Source organism: Ambystoma mexicanum, chromosome 3q (assembly GCF_040938575.1).
Source record: "Ambystoma mexicanum isolate Mex_15411 chromosome 3q, UKY_AmexF1_1, whole genome shotgun sequence".
NCBI classification, from domain to species: Eukaryota; Metazoa; Chordata; class Amphibia; order Caudata; family Ambystomatidae; genus Ambystoma; species Ambystoma mexicanum.
The window spans coordinates 1,024,246,472-1,024,268,381 of NC_090926.1; positions in this window are offsets into that span (position 1 = coordinate 1,024,246,472).

Sequence of the window (21,910 nt, forward strand, 5' to 3'; positions counted from 1 at the left end):
GCATTGAGTGAAACAAGTTCTCTGTGTTGTCTGGGCATTTAGTTCCTACACCCTTCTGCTAATATATTAAATTGGAAATATTCATGTTTTTATGTTTACAGTTTTAGTATATTTGTGTTCAAGCACAAAGCTCCTAGGCACCGAAAGGTTGAAGAAAAAAAGGCCTGCACATGGACTTGACAGTTGAAAAGGTTCCCATGACAGAAGAGTTGGAAATGGGAATTTCAACAGAGCAGTGACCCACGTGATAAAATGGATGGCAGAGCAGCAAGCAGGTGGCGTGAAAATATTCACCCCCTGACGTCACTATGCACATCTGACCTGAGAAAGTAGAGCACAGCTGATCGGCTTTCCTCAGGGGGTACAGAAAAGTGGAATACCCACTGCTCGAGGTGCTGCTCAAAGAAAACCAGATAAGAAATTCGAACCAGCTGTGGGCCATGCACAGGTGTCTCACCTTACCGCTTGAGTATTCCAAGTGAAAAACGTGGGAGCAATGCACAGTAACTGGGACACAGAGGCAGTCTGATTGCAACAAGATACATGCACAGGAAGTCACGCTGGGAGCACACAGGAGAAATGACATTGTTTTATTCAGAAATATAAATACTGCAGACAAGAAAAACTTTCCCTGGATGTAGAAATGTTCTCTGTACAGCTTTTACAAAACAATTCTCCCAAGATCTTATTTTCTAACTTGAAGACCCCGCCGCAGGCCAGAACGCAGCGACGGAAACCCCCCCCCCGCCCCGAAAACCACACATTGGGGGGTGCACATTTCAAGTGGCTTCACCTCTTGCTGAATGGGAAATAGTGGACAGGAGACAGTATTCAGGCAAGGATTTGTTTAGCAGCAGCTCCACTACAGGGTAAAGCCAACATGCAGGCTCCTTGGGGTTCTGGGAGTCCTGGGGTACTGGGGGTGATGAGGAAGGAGAAGACTGGAGGTACTGGCCACATTCCAGACACCTTTCTAAAAAAGCATTTGGAGCCACAGGGTCGGAAGCGCCCTAAACTATTATGGAAGGATGCCGAACATGAATAAGGAAAATAGGCTTTTATTTCTGAATGCAAGATTTAAAAAAAGCAGCCTATAAATGCACTGGCAGCCACAGCAGATCCCACTAAAGGCTGGATTCAAATCATCCAACAGAACATTGGTTCCAGGATCGGATCTTTCATGGATGGAAATGCCTGTGTCTCCAGGACCCTGGAACGTAAGAACAAAGCTAATAGAGCAATTGATCAAGCGTGCTAACCGGGCTCAGAATCTCTGCCCTCTGAAAAATCAAACCCCTCATCCCGCTGAAAGACTTCCAGACCGTAGTGCAGGCCTTTGTGGTCTCGCACACCGATGCGAGAAGTGCTCTCCTGACAGGGCTCGGAGCTGCTCACTTGGCTCCCCTAAAAGCAGTGCACCGCGCTGCAACACGTCTTATAACGGAACCATGGAAATTTGATCAAATCACCCCCATCCTCCACGAACTACATTGGCTTCCACTCCAAGCCAGGATATTGTTCATGACTGCATGTATCATCTACAAGGCATTCACGCGTAGCACAGCAGCGTACCTGGTGGCTAAGCTCCACGTATCTGGTGGCACAAGCTCCTCCTGCAGCAAACAGACCAACCAGCTTCCATTACAACTGGCAAACAATCCTTCTCTTGTCATGCACCCACCCTCTGGAACTCGATCTTGGTGTTAGCTTAGAATACCCCCCAATTATTCAATTTTACAAATCTCTCAAAACATAGCTCTTTCAACAACATCTAACCAATGACTAGTTCCAGTGGACACACATACCGAAGCACACACCTTACAATACTGCGGTAGTGGTAAAAGATGCCAGTCCAAATGCTAGCTACCCACACTCTGTACAGCGCTGTACTGCTCTCAAACTAGATCCGCTCTTTAAACAATAAAATAAAAAATACAAATCTTTCATAAATGGATACGCATGCATCTTCCCCATCATTGATGGTGATTGAATTGAATTGATATTTTATTTCTATCGTGCTCTTACACAAGTGTTTCAGAGCGCGACAAGGCAAGGGAGGGGAACAAGGGGGAAAAACAATGATCTTACTAGGCCCAGTGATATTGAGAACGTGCAAGTGCATGAGGGAGAGGGAGGGGAAACGTGTAAGGAAGGGGGGAGAAGTGGAAAGTGCGGAGCAAAAGGAGAACAGAATATAAATAAATAATAAATAAATAATAAACGCAACAAAAGTAGTAGTCCAGCCAGCAAGTGGCAAGTGTTGAATTTAGGGCAGCACACAGGGTAGGTCAGATAAGTGCAAGAAGAAAAAAAAAGGGGGAGAACTGTATGGGTACAGCTACAGACCCCAGTGCAAGGGGTGGCCCGGAGGCAGTGTGGGAGGGTGGCAGGGTGTGCAGGAACCTGGGCCCGGAGGACAGAGGGTGGCCAGGTGCACAGTGCCAGGAGAACAGATCAGCAGGGGAGAGGGAGGTGGCGAAGGCGGAAGCAAACAGGAAGGTCTTGAGGTGCTGCCGGAACCAGAGATGGTTCTCCTCAAGTTTTAGAGTGGCAGGGAGGCTGTTCCAGAGGGAGGCCCCAGCCGAAGACAGAGATCTCCCCCAGCTCGTTTCTTAGAAAAACGACTGACCCTGAGAGAGTTAGAGGTAGAAGAGCCAAGAGCTCGAGAGGGGAGGTATTTGCGGAGGGATAGCTGAAGGTATTTTGGACCCAGGCCCCAGAAAGCCTTGTGGACAATGCAGAGGGTTTTGAATTTAATTCTTCATCCACCGGGAGCCAATGGAGAGATTTCAGAGCTAGGGAGATATGATCCCAGGGCATGAGGCCAGGGACACGTCTCGCAGTCCTGTTCTGTATTCGTTGCAGAGAGCGTAGAGTAGAGGCAGGTAGGTTTAGAAAGAGGCTGTTACAATAGTCCAACCTAGAGAGAACCAGAGCTTGGAAGACAGTGAACTTCTGGGAGAAGTAGAGGAAGGGCAGAGTACCTCTGAGGAGTTGAAGTAGGAAATTTGACTTTTTAGAGACATCAGAGATGTGGACGGAGAAGGAAAGTGTGGAATCAAAGATGACATTAAAGTCACCTAAAAGAACATTGGTTTAAGCATGACAACTTAAATTGATGGATATGACATGCGTGTTTATCTTCAGGGCTCTTGAAGATGATACTAAAGTCACCAAATTGAGCGTGTGGGATCTTTCATAGAAAGATAGGGGTGCATCTTCAAGAGCCTTTGGTAGATGGCAGTCGATAAACATTGGGCATCTGTGAAAACTCATGTGCTCGAGAAGCAAGTTTTGGAACTAGCAATTTACATGTATTGCCCTTTTTGCCACACCCACCTCGGATACCTCCACAAGCCTGCGTCTGCCTTACAGAAGTCTTTGCTGAGGTCGCAGCACTGGAAATTCCACACTTCCAGATCACTGGTGCGTCTGTGTTTAGGTAAACAAAGGGCTAGACTACTTCCTGCACGAGTTCCAACTTATACTTTCCAGGAATATGTATTTCAGGCACTTCATTGAATGGACACGGGCAGCACCAGCTCTAAAGTCATGCTGATTCTACCAAAAGCATAGACCTCCCCCCCAAACCACTAACCGGGCTGGAGGCCCCTCTGGACAGCTCACAGACAACAACTAATACAAAGAGGCTTGAAGGAACCTGAACCCAAAGATTGTAAAACAGTGAGCTTTTTAAAAGTACATTGAACGGCTTGGAGGGTGAGGAAGGAAATACCCGATTAGACAGGATCTCCTGGATTATGCGAATGCCCATGAACACGCATGCCAGTTAATCCAGATGCACATAGTCATGCCAGGACCATATGCCCATCAACCAGCATGCCAGGCCCAGAAACATGCATGACAGGACCAGGTACCCATGAAGGTATTGGCATGCCTGCCTTCTCCCTAGTTGAGGACACAGCCAAAGCGGTTACATGTCTTTATACCGAGGTATTGTATAAAGAATGCACATATATCGAATATTATATAACGAAAACTGAAATAGAGAATGCACTTTTTTTGCCCCCCCAAGCACCCCTTTCAGACCGCTTATAATCCGCCCCAACCGTTCTCCAAAAATATTTAACCCTTTACCCCACCCCAAAATGCATTATCTATAAAATCTTTCGGTAAAAAATCTTCGAGATATGTGCAATTTTTTTATATGATATTTAATATAAATACTGCATACCCCAGGTGAGATATGCTGTGTGGTGAGGGTTTGCCATCCATCATTTTAGGTCCTGTGTATTTATTTTCTTTCCTTTTTATACAGTTATTTCCGGTGTCCAGTCATAATTTCGAAAACATAATTTCTAAAGTCAAAAAAGTCGAATCAAAAATGTCGAAAAACAAAATGTCGAATTGTTTTTTTTTCGATATTTTTTTGGGCTCTAGTTTCTGTGAAAAAAATAGGTAAAAATAAAAAAAAGAGGGTTGGGGGGGAACCCCCCCATTTCGAAAAAAAAACGTCATTAAAAAAAAATTCGACATTTTTTTTCCGACGTTTTTTTTTCGACTTTTTGACTTTCGAATATTTTGTATTCGAAATTATGTCTATGAACCGTTATTTCCATTTTGCCCACGCTGTAGTCCCCTCTTCTTCCCAGACTGCAGTGGCACGCGTAAAATGGAAATAAACGTGAGGCCCTAAAATCTCCTACGGTCTCTCACCTCGCAAACACCAGGATGTCATCACTGATGTTTAAGACGCCATCCAAATCAGCGGGTGCCACACAGATAATGTTTTGAAAAGCTTTTGAAAAATCGCTGCCGATGACACCCCAAAGCTCATGCTCTTATAGCGATAGAGACCACGGTGTGTGGTAAAAGTTGTTATATAGCGTAAGTCAGGGTGCAGCACCACCTGATGGTATCTAGCCCGAAGGTCAAGCTTAGAGAAGAAGTGGGCCCCTTACAGCTCAGTGATGATGTCACTCGGCAGATGACACTCGGCAGATGTGTGCACATCTGCCGAGTGTGCATTGTAAATTTGGTGGTATCTACCTAATTCCGGCCGACAAGAGTGGTTACTCCCCATTCCATGCAATCTCACAAGTAGCCGGTATTACCAGCACCACACCAGCAAACTCAGAGTATGCTGGTGTTGAAATGTGGTAAACAGAATGACTGGCAAGCTAATTCTGCACTGGGATACTTGATTTCAGCTGCTATGGGGAGATACCTAATGGCAAAAGCTGGCATGATAGATTTCGGGTTAGGCAGTGGAGCTGGGTAGGCAGTAAGGGAGAGTGTGAGTGTGCTTTTTGTAAGGTGTGTGGGATGTGTGCAGCATTGAGTGAAACAAGTTCTCTGTGTTGTCTGTGCATTTAGTTCCTACACCCTTCTGCTAATATATTAAATTGGAAATATTCATGTTTTTATGTTTACAGTTTTAGTATATTTGTGTTCAAGCACAAAGCTCCTAGGCACCGAAAGGTTGAAGAAAAAAAGGCCTGCACATGGACTTGACAGTTGAAAAGGTTCCCATGACAGAAGAGTTGGAAATGGGAATTTCAACAGAGCAGTGACCCACGTGATAAAATGGATGGCAGAGCAGCAAGCAGGTGGCGTGAAAATATTCACCCCCTGACGTCACTATGCACATCTGACCTGAGAAAGTAGAGCACAGCTGATCGGCTTTCCTCAGGGGGTACAGAAAAGTGGAATACCCACTGCTCGAGGTGCTGCTCAAAGAAAACCAGATAAGAAATTCGAACCAGCTGTGGGCCATGCACAGGTGTCTCACCTTACCGCTTGAGTATCCCCTGTGAAAAACGTGGGAGCAATGCACAGTAACTGGGACACAGAGGCAGTCTGATTGCAACAAGATACATGCACAGGAAGTCACGCTGGGAGCACACAGGAGAAATTACATTGTTTTATTCAGAAATATAAATACTGCAGACAAGAAAAACTTTCCCTGGATGTAGAAATGTTCTCTGTACAGCTTTTACAAAACAATGCTCCCAAGATCTTATTTTCTAACTTGAAGACCCCGCCGCAGGCCAGAACGCAGCGACGGAAACCCCCCGCCCCGAAAACCACAGACCTGTAGGACATTGGGGGGTGCGCATTTAAAGTGGCTTCACCTCTTGCTGAATGGGAAATAGTGGACAGGAGACAGTATTCAGGCAAGGATTTGTTTAGCAACAGGGTAAAGCCAACATGCAGGCTCCTTGGGGTTCTGGGAGTCCTGGGGTACTGGGGGTGATGAGGAAGAAGACTGGAGGTACTGGCCACATTCCAGACACCTTTCTAAAAAAGCATTTGGAGCCACAGGGTCGGAAGCGCCCTAAACTATCATGGAAGGATGCCGAACATGAATAAGGAAAATGCTGGGAAAATAGGCTTTTATTTCTGAATGCAAGATTTAAAAAAAGCAGCTTATAAATGCACTGGCAGCCACAGCAGGTATCCCACTAAAGGCTGGATTCAAATCATCCAACAGAACATTGGTTCCAGGATCGGATCTTTCATGGATGGAAATGCCTGTGTCTCCAGGACCCTGGAACGTAAGAACAAAGCTAATAGAACAATTGATCAAGCGTGCTAGCCGGGCTCAGAATCTCTGCCCTCTGAAAAATCAAACCCCTCATCCCGCTGAAAGACTTCCAGACAGTCCTGCAGGCCCTTGTGGTGTTGCACACCGATGCGGGAAGTGCTCTCCTGACAGGGCTCGGAGCTGCTCACTTGGCTCCCCTAAAAGCAGTCCACCGCGCTGCAGCACGTCTTATAACAGAACCATGGAAATTTGATCAAATCACCCCCATCCTCCACGAACTACATTGGCTTCCACTCCAAGCCAGGATATTGTTCATGACTGCATGTATCATCTACAAGGCATTCACGCGTAGCACACCAGCGTACCTGGTGGCTAAGCTCCACGTATCTGGTGGCACAAGCTCCTCCTGCAGCAAACAGACCAACCAGCTTCCATTACAACTCGCAAACAATCCTTCTCTTGTCATGCACCCACCCTCTGGAACTCGATCTTGGTGTTAGCTCAGAATACCCCCCAATTATTCAATTTTACAAATCTCTCAAAACATAGCTCTTTCAACAACATCTAACCAATGACTAGTTCCAGTGGACACACATACCGAAGCACACACCTTACAATACTGCGGTAGTGGTAAAAGATGCCAGTCCAAATGCTAGCTACCCACACTCTGTACAGCGCTGTACTGCTCTCAAACTAGATCCGCTCTTTAAACAAAAAATAAAAAATACAAATCTTTCATAAATGGATACGCAGGCATATTCCCCATCATTGATGGTGATTGAATTGAATTGATATTTTATTTCTATCGTGCTCTTACACAAGTGTTTTAGAGCGCGACAAAGCAAGGGAGGGCAACAAGGGGGAAAAACAATGATCTTACTAGGCCCAGTGACATTGAGAACGTGCAAGTGCATGAGGGAGAGGGAGGGGAAAAGTGTAAGGAAGGGGGGAGAAGTGGAAAGTGCGGAGCAAAAGGAGAACAGAATATAAATAATAAATAAATAATAAACGCAACAAAAGTAGTAGTCCAGCCAGCAAGTGGCAAGTGTTGAATTTAGGGCAGCACACAGGGTAGGTCAGATAAGTGCAAGAAGAAAAAAAAGGGGGAGAACTGTATGGGTACAGCTACAGACCCCAGTGCAAAGGGTGGCCCGGAGGCAGTGCGGGAGGGTGGCAGGGTGTGCAGGAACCTGGGCACGGAGGACAGAGGGTGGCCAGGTGCACAGTGCCAGGAGAACAGATCAGCAGGGGAGAGGGGGGTGGCGAAGGCGGAAGCAAACAGGAAGGTCTTGAGGTGCTGCCGGAATCAGAGATGGTTCTCCTCAAGTTTTAGAGTGGCAGGGAGGCTGTTCCAGAGGGAGGCCCCAGCCGAAGACAGAAATCTCCCCCAGCTCGTTTCTTAGAAAAACGACTGACCCTGAGGGAGTTAGAGGTATAAGAGCCAAGAGCTCGAGAGGGGAGGTATTTGCGGAGGGATAGCTGAAGGTATTTTGGACCCAGGCCCCAGAAAGCCTTGTGGACAATGCAGAGGGTTTTGAATTTAATTCTTCATCCACCGGGAGCCAATGGAGAGATTTCAGAGCTAGGGAGATATGATCCCAGGGCTTGAGGCCAAGGACACGTCTCGCAGTCCTGTTCTGTATTAGTTGCAGAGAGCGTAGAGTAGAGGCAGGTAGGTTTAGAAAGAGGCTGTTACAATAGTCCAACCTAGAGAGAACCAGAGCTTGGAAGACAGTGAACTTCTGGGAGAAGGAGAGGAAGGGCAGAGTACCTCTGAGGAGGTGAAGTAGGAAATTTGACTTTTTAGAGACATCAGAGATGTGGACGGAGAAGGAAAGTGTGGAATCAAAGATGACATTAAAGTCACCTAAAAGAACATTGGTTTAAGCATGACAACTTAAATTGATGGATATGACATGCGTGTTTATCTTCAGGGCTCTTGAAGATGATACTAAAGTCACCAAATTGAGCATGTGGGATCTTTCATAGAAAGATAGGGGTGCATCTTCAAGAGCCTTTGGTAGATGGCAGTCGATAAACATTGGGCATCTGTGAAAACTCATGTGCTCGAGAAGCAAGTTTTGGAACTAGCAATTTACATGTATTGCCCTTTTTGCCACACCCACCTCGGATACCGCCACAAGCCTGCGTCTGCCTTACAGAAGTCTCTGCTGAGGTCGCAGCACTGGAAATTCCACACTTCCAGATCACTGGTGCGTCTGTGTTTAGGTAAACAAAGGGATAAACTACTTCCTGCACGAGTTCCAACTTATACTTTCCAGGAATATGTATTTCAGGCACTTCATTGAATGGACACGGGCAGCACCAGCTCTAAAGTCATGCTGATTCTACCAAAAGCATAGACCTCCCCCCCAAACCACTAACCGGGCTGGAGGCCCCCCTGGACAGCTCACAGACAACAACTAATACAAAGAGGCTTGAAGGAACCTGAACCCAAAGATTGTAAAACAGTGAGCTTTTTAAAAGTACATTGAACGTCTTGGAGGGTGAGGAAGGAAATACCCGATTAGACAGGATCTCCTGGATTATGCGAATGCCCATAAACACGCATGCCAGTTAATCCAGATGCACATAGTCATGCCAGGACCATATGCCCATCAACCAGCATGCCAGGCCCAGAAACATGCATGACAGGACCAGGAACCCATGATGGTATTGGCATGCCTGCCTTCTCCCTAGTTGAGGACACAGCCAAAGCGGTTACATGTCTTTATACCGAGGTATTGTATAAAGAATGCACATATATTGAATATTATATAACGAAAACTGAAATAGAGAATGCACTTTTTTTGCCCCCCCAAGCACCCCTTTCAGACCGCTTATAATCCACCCCAACCGTTCTCCAAAAATATTTAACCCTTTACCCCACCCCAAAATGCATTATCTATAAAATCTTTCGGTAAAAAATCTTCGAGATATGTGCAATTTTTTTATATGATATTTAATATAAATACTACATACCCCAGGTGAGATATGCTGTGTGGTGAAGGTTTGCCATCCATCATTTTAGGTCCTGTGTATTTATTTTCTTTCCTTTTTATACAGTTATTTCCGGTGTCCAGTCATAATTTCGAAAACATAATTTCGAAAGTCAAAAAAGTCAAATCAAAAATGTCGAAAAACAAAATGTCGAATTGTTTTTTTTTCGATATTTTTTTTTGGGCTCTAGTTTCTGTGAAAAAAATAGGTAAAAATAAAAAAAAAGGGGGGTCTGGGGGGACCCCCCCATTTCGAAAAAAAAACGTCATTAAAAAAAAATTTGACATTTTTTTTTCAACTTTTTTTTTTCGACTTTTTGACTTTCGAATATTTTGTATTCGAAATTATGTCTATGAACCGTTATTTCCATTTTGCCCACGCTGTAGTCCCCTCTTCTTCCCAGACTGCAGTGGCACGCGTAAAATGGAAATAAACGTGAGGTCCTAAAATCTCCTACGGTCTCTCACCTCGCAAACACCAGGATGTCATCACTGATGTTTAAGACGCCATCCAAATCAGCGGGTGCCACACAGATAATGTTTTGAAAAGCTTTTGAAAAATCGCTGCCGATGACACCCCAAAGCTCATGCTCTTATAGCGATAGAGACCACGGTGTGTGGTAAAAGTTGTTATATAGCGTGAGTCAGGGTGCAGCACCACCTGATGGTATCTAGCCCATAGGTCAAGCTTAGAGAAGAAGTGGGCCCCTTACAGCTCAGTGATGATGTCACTCGGCAGATGACACTCGGCAGATGTGTGCACGGTTCGGGCTCCGTGGTCGCTCTGACACGGCCGGGAACGCCCCATTTATTTAGACTGCACCTTTTCAGGGTGAAATGTCACTCCGTCGCATGTGTAAGCCATTAAAGGGGTAAGCACCGCACTGGTGGCGCCAGTAGCAGGCCCGTGGTGTACGGGGTACCAGCCCTAAAGGAGAGTCGGGCTGGAGCCCCCGTTGCAGCTCGGGCTTGCCCAGTCTCGCCCACCTCTAGCTGCTGTCCCCATGGATCAGCAGCACGGCACTGACTGGAGAGGGAAGCCAATGGGAGATAAAAATAATAAAACATACTAGCTGCCCTCTGCCCTCACGTCGCAGCCAGATAAAAAGAAAACCATATCCGTCAGAGAAAATGCTGTATCCCCTCCTGTGATGCCATATGTTTCCCCCTCCTGCGATGCCATATCAGTTACTTGTGAATTCTATCATTCTCTGGTATGACGTCACAACACGGGGATAAGGCATGCAGAAAGGGAAACACTTGCGAGCGCCTGCCTCAGGAATGCATGCACATGCAATCAAAGGCACAGCAAACGTTATACGTTCCTCTCCGTAACTCAGATGGCAACATCCTGCTGGAGATGTATTTTAACAATAATAACACAGTAAGTAGGATACTGGCAGTGGCACCCTACGCTTAATCTAACCAGCATTCCGAGCTCTCCAAGCAAATGTATCTATTGGGGCGGGCACCAGAAGTCAGCGCCCGCCACTGTTGGGTTGCTGCAGAGGACTGTGTGCCAAAAGCCATGTCGTCTCAGGTTGGTCTCAAACGTCTAGCTCAATGTCAGATGGTGTCTTTTCTATTCTTACACACACCGCTCCCTCAATTTCTCTTCCAACCTCAGGACCCCTTCCCCCTCTCGCCACAGCACTACACAAGAAACGCACATCCATACTGTGTAGCTTGGGAGCAACTGATTCCGTTACTCCTAGAGCCGCTCATTCGCACCCATGTGTGATCACACTGCCACCTAGTGGAAACACCTGTATATATGCGCGTTATAAACATCATATCATATATCACAGTCCTACAAACACATGTGCATACTGAGTTCAAATAAACATGTGCAGTCAACTCAGGCACCCCTTCCGCTGGCGCCATGCATCTCTAAAACACACTGCTCTTTTATGGTTGATGTCAGAATCGGTCACTTTGACCGTCTGTCTTATATGCCTGATGCTATAAATGACCGAATGAGCACACATTTCCACTTCTGCGCATCCCTAGCCAATAAGGAGGTCTATCAGAGACTCGTACCTAGAAGGCTCCCGGCTCCCAGCACACGTGTCTGCAAACTGGCTACCATTTTCCAATGTGTGCGCATCACCTAATTGCAATTGGTTACTTATAACGCGCTCAATACCCAGAGGTTTCTAAGCACAGACCCGGGGATGAAACCTGTGTTGCTCTGAGTCGGCTTGTTTGCAAGGCGAGCACATTGCTGCTGAGCTATCCTCCCAACCTAGATGGAAAAACCATGGTTCAATGTTCATAGAATAAATCTGATATTTCTTTCTGACCATTAATTCGGAAGGAAATCAAGCAATTTCACAAGAAAATCCAATGTCAGAAACCATTTGATTTCAGCATTTTTCTAAATTGCATGCCCCGAGGGGGCCCAAATGTTATTGGACTCTAATAATATATCTAAATCATGGTCCCTTGATTTTGATATAGACGATATCACTTGGTACATTAAGAGGTGCAGTACTTCAAGAGCACCAGGTCCAAATGGGCTCTATAGCAATATCTTCAAAAATGCACCAGAATGATGGGGCGCAATTCTATACATCCTTCTTGCTCAAATAGTGAATACTGGCAAGACTGCCGCCTTTTGGAAATAAGCTGATATTGTTTCCGCAATAAGTTACATCCAAATAACTATAGCTCCATCACCTTATTAGATGCAGACAGTAACATTTTTATGTCATTAATGTTAAGGGATTTAGAATTTTGGGACAATCAAACGGGGCACATCAAAAACAATTTCACACTTGAAGAGAGGGTCCCTGGAATGGCCCTCGTGTCCCATATACGCATGATAACCTGATGAATGATAAACGAGAGATGCCAGTCGCTGTTTAGCCACGCTCCAGGAGGGCCAGTACATCCTACGTATGTGAGCAGATATTCTCTTAGACAACAGCTCAAACCCTATCCAGCTGATGTCTTTGCGGATACGGGTGTCTCATCACTGGACCAGGTTGACTAATGATAAATATCCAGCCGTGCTGACATCATTTAGTGACACCACGACATAGCAACGTTAGTCACGAGGCAAACTCGCATTCTTGCACAAAGTTACACATACACGCACATGCACACACGAAGAACATGCATAGACAGTTCTGTAGACAGAGGAAGATGCATGCACATACTGTCTGAAGCTTTTTTTCCTTTTTACTAGCCAAACGCAGAAACTCAAGAAAGCAACAGTCACACATAGCAAGCTTGCAACCGCTTCACTGCAACTAACCATATGGAACTTCGGGGACGCATAAGGAACCTGCAAGAGCCAAATACTACTAAACCCTAATGAGAATACCACAATATATACATGTAGGAAAACCATAGAATGACTGAAGTGAATTCACATGAAGCCACAAGTCTCAGAATAAGGAACGAAAAGATGCAGATTATGCAGCACAAAGCAAAGGGCCAGTGCTCACAACCAAGGACAAGGGCGGGTGGCACATTCCTGGCTCTCAGGGCAGAGAGCTACCTGCAAAATGACAGAATAAATCCTCACTAATTGCAGATAGAAAAGCTCAGTTTTGCGGTCCTCACCCACGTGGCTCAGCCTAACCGAATAATTGCCCTTTACCCGTGGTGCGAAGAGAAGCAGTTCCCAGCACAGACAAATGAAATGTGTTGTCCAACGAACATTGCAACCTGCAGGCACTGTCCCAGGCTAGGTGGTTACCCCAGTGGCAACAATTGGGACACACAGTTTTTCTCATTACCTTGAGAAGGTACACTGAGCGCTGTGAACAGAGCAGGGTCCCAGGCCTGGTGGGATCCGCTCCAGCCAATCAGGGAGCACACATCCTGGGATGGTGTGTAATGGGGCAAGGGCCAATGGCCATCCTACATACGTGCAACAATGTAATAGATCATTTTTGGGGAAGTCTCAGGCAAGCTGACCTGACTTGGAAGGACCAGTGGGAACACTCATATAGGGGACACCTATAGGTAATAGAACCCAAGCTACCCAATAGAACACACTCTTAGGTTTTTTGGGGAAGGGTTAGCAATTGTGTTGTCATAATACAATAAAAGCTTGTGACACAGGCTGTGATTGCTGGAGAATTTTGTTTTTCCTGTAAGATCCCTGTCTGTTTGGAAAATAAAGGACAGTTATAACTTGCCCTTGGCTGAGTCCTCCGTCATTGTTGGGGGAGGGTTTGTTGGGCCCTTTGAACTCTGTTGAGCAGTGCTTTGTAGCGCGAACCGCGGTCATCTGGCCCTTTACAAATTGGTAGCAAAGGACAGTTTGCTACGTTCGTTTGGCACAAAGCTGCCTCTTCCTTAGCAACACCTGGAGGGCTAGGGTATGACCCATGGAAGGCAAGACCGCATAAAGGTGCACCAAGTGCAAGAGGCCATCAGGAGCCGCCTTGAAGAAAATCCTGCTCGCGGTCCGTGGGAAGCCTAGCAGACCAGAAGGGCAGAGTGGCAGATTTGGGGAGAGCCGGTGGCCGAGCAGTGTCAGTGGAATACAGAGTGTAAGTATTGACTCAGCCATAGAGCAAATAGGGAAAGTGGTGAAGAGATGTTGGATGTGGGGTGGTGTATTTATGGAGTATTAAGTGGTGGGGAGTATTGATGAGTATTAAGTATTTAAGTATTGTTGAGCAAGTAGTGGAGGTAGATGCAATTTGTTAGTGGTTAGGGAACATTCGATCTTGAAGAGATTGGTTGAGGCAGTTAGCTTAGACGACTGGATTAAAGGTACGGATGAAAGAAGTTATGTAAATATTGGATTTCCTGTGGATTGGGGTTGTAGCTCAGGTCATGGATGATGGTATCCCCATGTGTAGGGCTTAGCAAATTAAGCTAGCTTCAATAGCGGAAGGTGTTCTTTTGGTTAAGACTCGCGGAGGAGTTTTATCTAAAAGGCGACACTGTAGGTACAGATTGAGCACGTAAAATATTGGTATCCCCTGTTAGGAGGCAGGATGACGGCCGTGAATATATGTTATTTGTAGTTGTGAAGATCTCAGTGTCATTGGGAAGGGTTTGTGAGCAACGCTGTGAGTGGGCGGGTATTGGCGATTTTGTGTCCTTCACTTATACATTATAGAAGTGATATCACCAGTGAGGTTTGTGTATAGGACTTGGTAAGCACGAGGAGTTACAAATGTTTTGACGATTAAAGTTTGGTGGAGCGGTGGTATTTCTGAGGCGGTGCACAGAAAGCACATGCGCGGGATTGGTGGGTGTGCCTAAGGAGGTGGAGGTTTGTAGAAGTGAGGTGCATGGAGCACTCCCAAGGTATTAGTTGAGAGCCGGAGAGGCATCAGATCTTCTGGGGTATACTATTATTCGAAACCTTTGAAGTAACGTGAGGTAAAAGTAAATGTGTTGAATAAACAGTGGAAGTGTCGAAAGCCCCGGCTTGGGGTCAAGTAAGTATTAAACGTAATGTATCATGGAAATAATGTGGGGGACACACTCCTACAGCATATGAGCCAGCCCGTTCAGCGATATAAGGACAACATTTGTGAATATAGCGCAGAATGGACACAGAGCACAGAAGGTAAATTGCCTAAAACATGACCAAAAGGTGGGAGCTTCTCCAAATATGTGCAGCAACCATTACGTACACATATACAAGAGGTCTACAAGGGGAAGAAAGTGAGCAAACGAATGGTGATATTCGAGTTGTGGAACATGTTCCAGGACGACAGAGGGGATGTGGCGCGGCATCAATGAATGCTGAACCAACAGGAGGCCCTGGCTGAAAAGCCCCTGGCCCCACTCCTCCTCCTGCTGAACATGAGAGCGAAGGGGGAACAGCAGGGGTACAGGGATTATATCCAGTGAGGGAATTGAGAGCAGCGGCAGGGTACACAAACCTTTATATCTGCACCTCGAGCATACAGCAGAAGGAGGGGGTGGAACGAGGGCAGGCAAACAGCCACAGGAGCAGGAAATGCAGGAGGAGAAAAGAGAGAACACAGGGAGATCCAAACACGCATATAGGAGAACGACCTGGGAACAGAGGGGAGACAGCGAGGACTGGAGAATATAGCATTGCACAAGTGGGTGGGGGGACAAATATTGCTTATATTAGATGGGAAGACAGCAGGAGAAGCGGGTGGGCCAACTAAGGAAGCAATGGATTGCAAGGACACGAGTGAAGCAAGGGATGGGCAGAATTAATGGAAGAGGTAGAGAGATGAGAGAGGGAGGAAAGGGAAGAACGTGTGAAAGTGCGGAGGAAAAAACAGAAGGCAGAAGCGCAACAACACAAACAGCAAGAGATACAGAGACAGCGAGAGCTTGAGGAGATGGCGAGGAAAAGGGAAGAAGAAGAAAGAGAAAAGCAAGTACAGGTTAAGAGGGAAAAGAGGAAGTTTGAAATAGAACGGCTCCTAAGAGAGCAGCAGTGCAGGGAAGAGGAAGTGCATGCTGTGAAAGAAGTTAGAATAGAGATGGGTTTAGCATGTTTTGATGATAATGTGGCGAGGGAAGAGCAAGTAGAACGAGACCAAGGGAGGAGATAGGGTAGGGCAGCTATGCTGCTAGACAAAAGCAATACTGAGTCCTCCATAAAGGGGGACTGCAGGAGCGTAATTGATATAGAGGAAGGGAAGCAGGGAGGCAAAGTATTAAGAAGACTAAGCTTCCAAGACAACATTGACAGCGATGAAGGAGGCACCGGGTTAGATGATGGCTTCAGAGGGAGTGAAGACAAGGAAATGGGGCGATCTGCCTGAGGGATTATAGGGAAGAGCACAGAGACACGATATAGGGAGCTGGCAAACACACGGGTGGATTGCAGAGCTACAAAAATGAGAGGAAACATCATTCTCAGGCCATATTGCATAGCGTAGATAGCGTTACCCCATATATGCAGAGGCTCAGAGAACTTCCAGTGCGTAGGAGGGGAGAATTGGCGAGGGCGTTCACCGCCGACAAAGAGACCGGGAGATAGGATGGGAAGCCAGGGCTGACACAGTTCCCATTACTGGAGAAGGGAGGAGGGTGACCTCAATACATACCATAGCAACAAATAGACAAAAATTCAACTTAAGGTGTAAGCTACCCTCATTGACCGAGGGAGCATGGAAATAGATATACAAGATGGAAAGACTAACAGCAGTTCAGACATTAGTGGTGGGGGACATGAAAAGTTTACTGTCTGCTATTCTCAGAGAGGTTGCTGATGACGTATGGAAAAAAGCAAGCTACTCAGAAGTAACCGTCCATAACATGGTGAACGATGGTTCGCCATTTAACCACTGCCGAGCGGCTGTATGGCAAGCTCTACAGGTGCAGTAACCAGACACCTCGGACATTAGTGATATCATGGCATGCAAAATGGGAGAAGACGAAGACCCCTTACAGTATATCCAGGCTAGCCAAGAGAAATGGAGACTTGAAACACGAGAACCGTGGGACAAGACAGTGGGATTATTCTATCATATTCTATGTCAAGGGTTGCTAGAGCAGGTGCAGAAGCAACTAAAGGAGTTAGTTGGGATGGAGGCAAAACCGTGGTCAGAAATTCAACTCACCATAGTACACTATTTCAGGCTAATGCAAGAAAATGTGAGAAAGAAGCACGAGGAAAGAAAGCAGGAAGAGGCAAAGTTAGCACGGATGAAATTGTCAAAATATGCCATGGAAGGGGCAGTGTTAACAAGTATGGGAGGACAAGGTGCACCATAAGCGCAGTATGCACCGCCGCATGCGCATGCGGGGGGACATTGCATGGGGTCGGGCAACATGTATCACGAGTTTAGGGGAAGAGAGGGGCCACCGAGGGGCCACGGGTATGGGCACCCAATGCAACAAGGCCAAGTGGGGATTTCAGGGGGGTACCTAAAGCCAATGAGGGTACCACCCCAGTGCTGGGTGTGTGGACAGATAGGACACATCTCCAGGATGTGTAGAAACAGAGTGGGAATGCAACAGAATGGAGGTATGCAGTATCGACCCACATATCAAGGAGAACAGACAACAAGTACAGACTTCGAATGCATACCCACAGACATGCCAACCCATGACTCAGTTACCACAGATGCAGGCGCCAGCTCAACCGTACCCACAGGCACCACATGCACCACAGATGCAGAATAATACGCATCCACCACTGACACGCACCTTCCATGGGAATGACTGCCATTCAGAAACTAGGAGGGACTACCGTAGTGGGGGGTGGACCCATTTGCAGGGAACGGCATGTCGTTATACCCTCAATAGGACAGCCCACAGATAGACCTGATGTGCTCCATCCTATCGCTTACACCCAACCCGGCAGAGGAACATTGTAGAGGGGTGACGATAGGTGACAAGACTTTCTCCTTTCTTGTAGACACAGTGGCGACTAGATCCTGCATCCGGGAGGGAAGGTATAGAATGTCAGGCAACACCATAAATGCACAGGGATTTTCAGGGTGACTGAATTGGTTCCTTTTACAGACAATCTTACAATTTCTATAGAGGAGCATGACCTGGCTCTACCCTTATTGTATTCCTGACAGACATCAGTAAATATAATGGGAAGAGATGTCATAAGTAAACCTAACATAACCATCTTGTTCACTGACAAGTGAATGGTGTGTTCCACTCCTGGAATTCACCTTCTGAATGTGAGAGAAATTATCCAAGCCTATTGCGGACGCACAGTACAGAGGGGGTTGCCAACAGATGAATAGTTATTTCGATATGGAGCTGAAGTAATAATAGCATGGTTCCCGGGGATCCAGGGAAAAATGTGGCGCCTTCCAAATGAGTACATGTTCAGACCAGAGTTACCATTATACGAGAAGGAACAAGTTACTTACCTGTAACTGTTGTTCTCCAGCATGGGTCTGGCATGGATTCACATGCTCATGAATATTCCCCGTCGTCAGGCTGGGAATCCTCGGTAAAGAAAAAATCAGTTTCAGTTTCGTTTCTGAACTGTCTTTCTCCTAATAACCAATCACAGGTCTCTGGGTCATACTGCCCCCGCCCAATGACTGCCCTGTATCTAGGCCCCTCCTCTGGCAGCCATCTTCAGATTTGGTAGCACGTAAAGTGGCAGTAGGACCAAGTGAAGAGCCACAGAGGGGTAGGAGGGACGGTTCGCATGTGAATCCATGCCAGACCCATGCTGGAGAACGACAGTTACACGTAAGTAACTTGTTCCTTCTCCAGCATGGGGTCTGGCATGGATTCACATGTTCATGAATACAAGAATACATAGCAGTACACACATGCAGAACCACTGGAGGTGGCAAGGCTCAACATTAAGCATTTCATCACTCAACATTAAGCATCTCTTACCTCTTCACCAAGCCCACCTTCAGGCGAACAGGTTGTGCAGCACTGCCTGGCCAACTCTGGACTCCTCCCTGGAATCCCGGTCGACGCAGTAGAATCTCGTGAAGGTGTGTGTCGACCTCCACGTAGCAGCCCTGCAGATGTCCAGCAGGGGCACACCAGATAGGAACGCTGTGGTAGCAGCGATCGCTCTGGTCGAATGGGCACTCGGACGGCCGGGCAACGGTCAGTTTGCCAACCGGTGACAGTGCATGATGCAGCCGGAGAGCCATCTGGCAATGGAAGCCTTCGAGGGGGCCTTCCCTTGGTTCACAGGTCCAAAGTTCACAAACAGCTGTGATCTCTTCCGAAAACTCTTTGTGCGGTCCACGTAGAACTTCAGCGCTCCAGCTACATCCAGCGAGTGCAAAGTCCTCCCGGCCGGTGACGAAGGCAACAGGAAAAAAACAGGCAACACCAAGGGCGCGTTGAGGTGGAAGTCCGACGGCACCTTGGGCATGAAGGAGGGGTGCGTCCTCAGCACCACCCTTGTCTCGTGGAAAGTCAGGTATGGAGGTTTACAAGAGAGGGCCTGGGTCTCTCCCACTCATCATGCGGAGGTGATGGCCACAAGAAACGCTGTCTTCCACGACAGGAACTTCAACAGTGCCGAATGCAGAGGCTCGAATGGAGGCCCCGTGAGCCTGGTCAGCACCACGTTGAGTTCCCACGCCGGAGCTTTCTCCGGCGGGAAGGATCGGAATAGTCCCTTCATGAACTCCTTCACCAGATGATGGGACCACATGGATGAGTGCCCCGGAGTTCTGGTGAAGCGTGAGATAGCCACCAGATGGATCTTGATGGAGGCATGAGCAGCCCCGCCGTGGCCAGCAATAGCAAGTACGGCAGCACTTGAGGGGCCGTAATCCGCAGAGGATTAATCTTCTGTGCATGGAACCAGACAGAGAACCTCTTCCATTTGTGTCCGTAGCACTTGAGAGTTGAGGACGCCCTGGCCTTTGCAAGTACCTCCTTGCAGTCTGCCGGGATATCGTACCCTCCAAACTATAGTGCCGCAGGAGCCAGGCCTGCAAGTTCAGCGACCCCGGGTCGTTGTGGAGGATGGCACCTCCATCTCTGGAGAGGAGATCCGCGTCCATCGGAAGTTTGACTGGGGGGGGACGCTGACATGTCCAGAAGTCTGGGAACCAGATCTGTCATGGCCACGCCGGTGCAACGAGGATCATGCTGCACCGGGACCGTCTGAGTTGGTTGATGAGTCGCAGCAGCAACGGCAACGGCGGGAACGCATAGAGGAATAGGCCGTCCCAGGGGAATGAGAAGGCATCGACCATGCTCCCCGGCTGGGGAAACCTGCTGGTGAACCTCCGGCACTTGGCATTCGTCGCCGTCGCAAATAAGACGATCTGGGGATTGCCCCACCGTTGGAATAGCAGATCCACTTGATCCTGCCGCAGTTCCCACTCGTGGCACGAAGTAGCTCCCTGCTGAGTGAGTCAGTGATGGTGTTCTTTATTCCTGCCAGGTGGAAGGGTACCAGCAACATCCCTTGGGCTACGGCCCAATGCCAAAGATCCTGGGCCTCCTTGGATAGGGCTGGGGATCTGGTTCCTCTCTGTTTCCGAATGTAGAAGATCATGGTGGTGTTGTCGGTGAAGATCCTCACCACCTTGACCTTGAGGGACGGAAGGAATGACCTGAGAGCCCAGAACACGGCTCGGAGCTCCAGGACGTTGATGTGCAGCCACTTCTCCTCCGGGAGCCAAAGGCCTCTTGCGTGGAGATCTCTGGTGTGCGCTCCCCATCCCTCCAGGGAGGCATCCGTCGTCACCGTCTCCTGGTGTGCGGGGTTCTGGAAGTCCATCCCCGCTGCGAGATGCTTGGCGGAAGGTCTCGTTGAGCGAGATCCTGTCTTCGAAGTTGCCCGCCGCTTGCATCCAATAGGCATTGAGAAACTCTTGCAGTGGACGCATCCGCAGCCTGCACAGACGCACGAGGTAGATGCACAAGGACCTCATGCGAGCAGGGACTTGATGGACCTCACCCTGGCCACGTCCATGGCCGACAGTCATTGCACCTTGCCCAGGATGGCCTTCGTCCTTTCCTCCGAAGGAGAGATCAATCGCGCCACTGTGTCGAGCTTGGCTCCCAGAAACAGTGCGACTTGTGATGGGACCAAGTGGGATTTCGCGTAGTTCATGGAAAATCCCAGATCCATGAGCAGCTGGACGGTCTTCGCTGCATGTCCGACGTTGAGTTCTCTTGTCCTTGCTCGGATGAGCCAATCGTCCAGGTAGGGGTAAACGTGGATCCCCTGCAGGCGCAGCGCGCCACTTCTGGTGCTAGGCACTTGGGGAATACCCTGGGCGCCGACTTCAATCCGAAGGGGAGGGCCTTGAACTGGTAGTGCCGTCCTCGGACTACGAATCTGAGGAACTTTCGATGTCCTTTTAGAATGGGGACGTGGAAGTAAGCATCCTCCAAGTCCAGCGACGATAGGAAGTCGCCCTCCTCCAGCTGTCCCAGCACGTGCTGGAGAGTGACCATCCAGAACTTTTGGGACTTGATGTACTTGTTTAAGCGACGAAGGTCCAGGATGGGTCACCAGCCACCTGTCTTCTTCCTCACGAGGAGGTATCGTGAGTACACTCCGGAGCACTGGAGCCTCTTTGGGATGAGCTTGATGGCTCCTTTCTTCAGCATTGCCCTTACTTCCAGCAGCAGTTTAGGGACGTGGTTTTCCTTCCTGGCCACGGGAGGAATGCAGGGACACTTTTTTAGAAACTCGAGAGTGTGCCCGCGGGCCAGGGTATCCAGCACCCATAGGTCGGTGGAGATGGTTTCCCACACGCTGACGAACTTCGCCAGCCGGCCTCCCACTGGGGTGCTTAGGTAGGGGCCCAACGCTACGGCTGTTCAGTCCTGCTTGGTAGTGGCCTTGCCACCTTGGCCTCCTTGACGACGACGATGGGATCCTCCTGACTTGCCGCATCCTCTGTAGGCCTCCTGCGATGAGGAGCGGGCCGCCTGGCGGTACGTCGAGGAGCCATCATCGAATCAGGTTGTTTTCGTCGAAAGGCATGTCCAAAACTCTGCTTTGCTTGTCCTGGTGGAAATCGGTTGC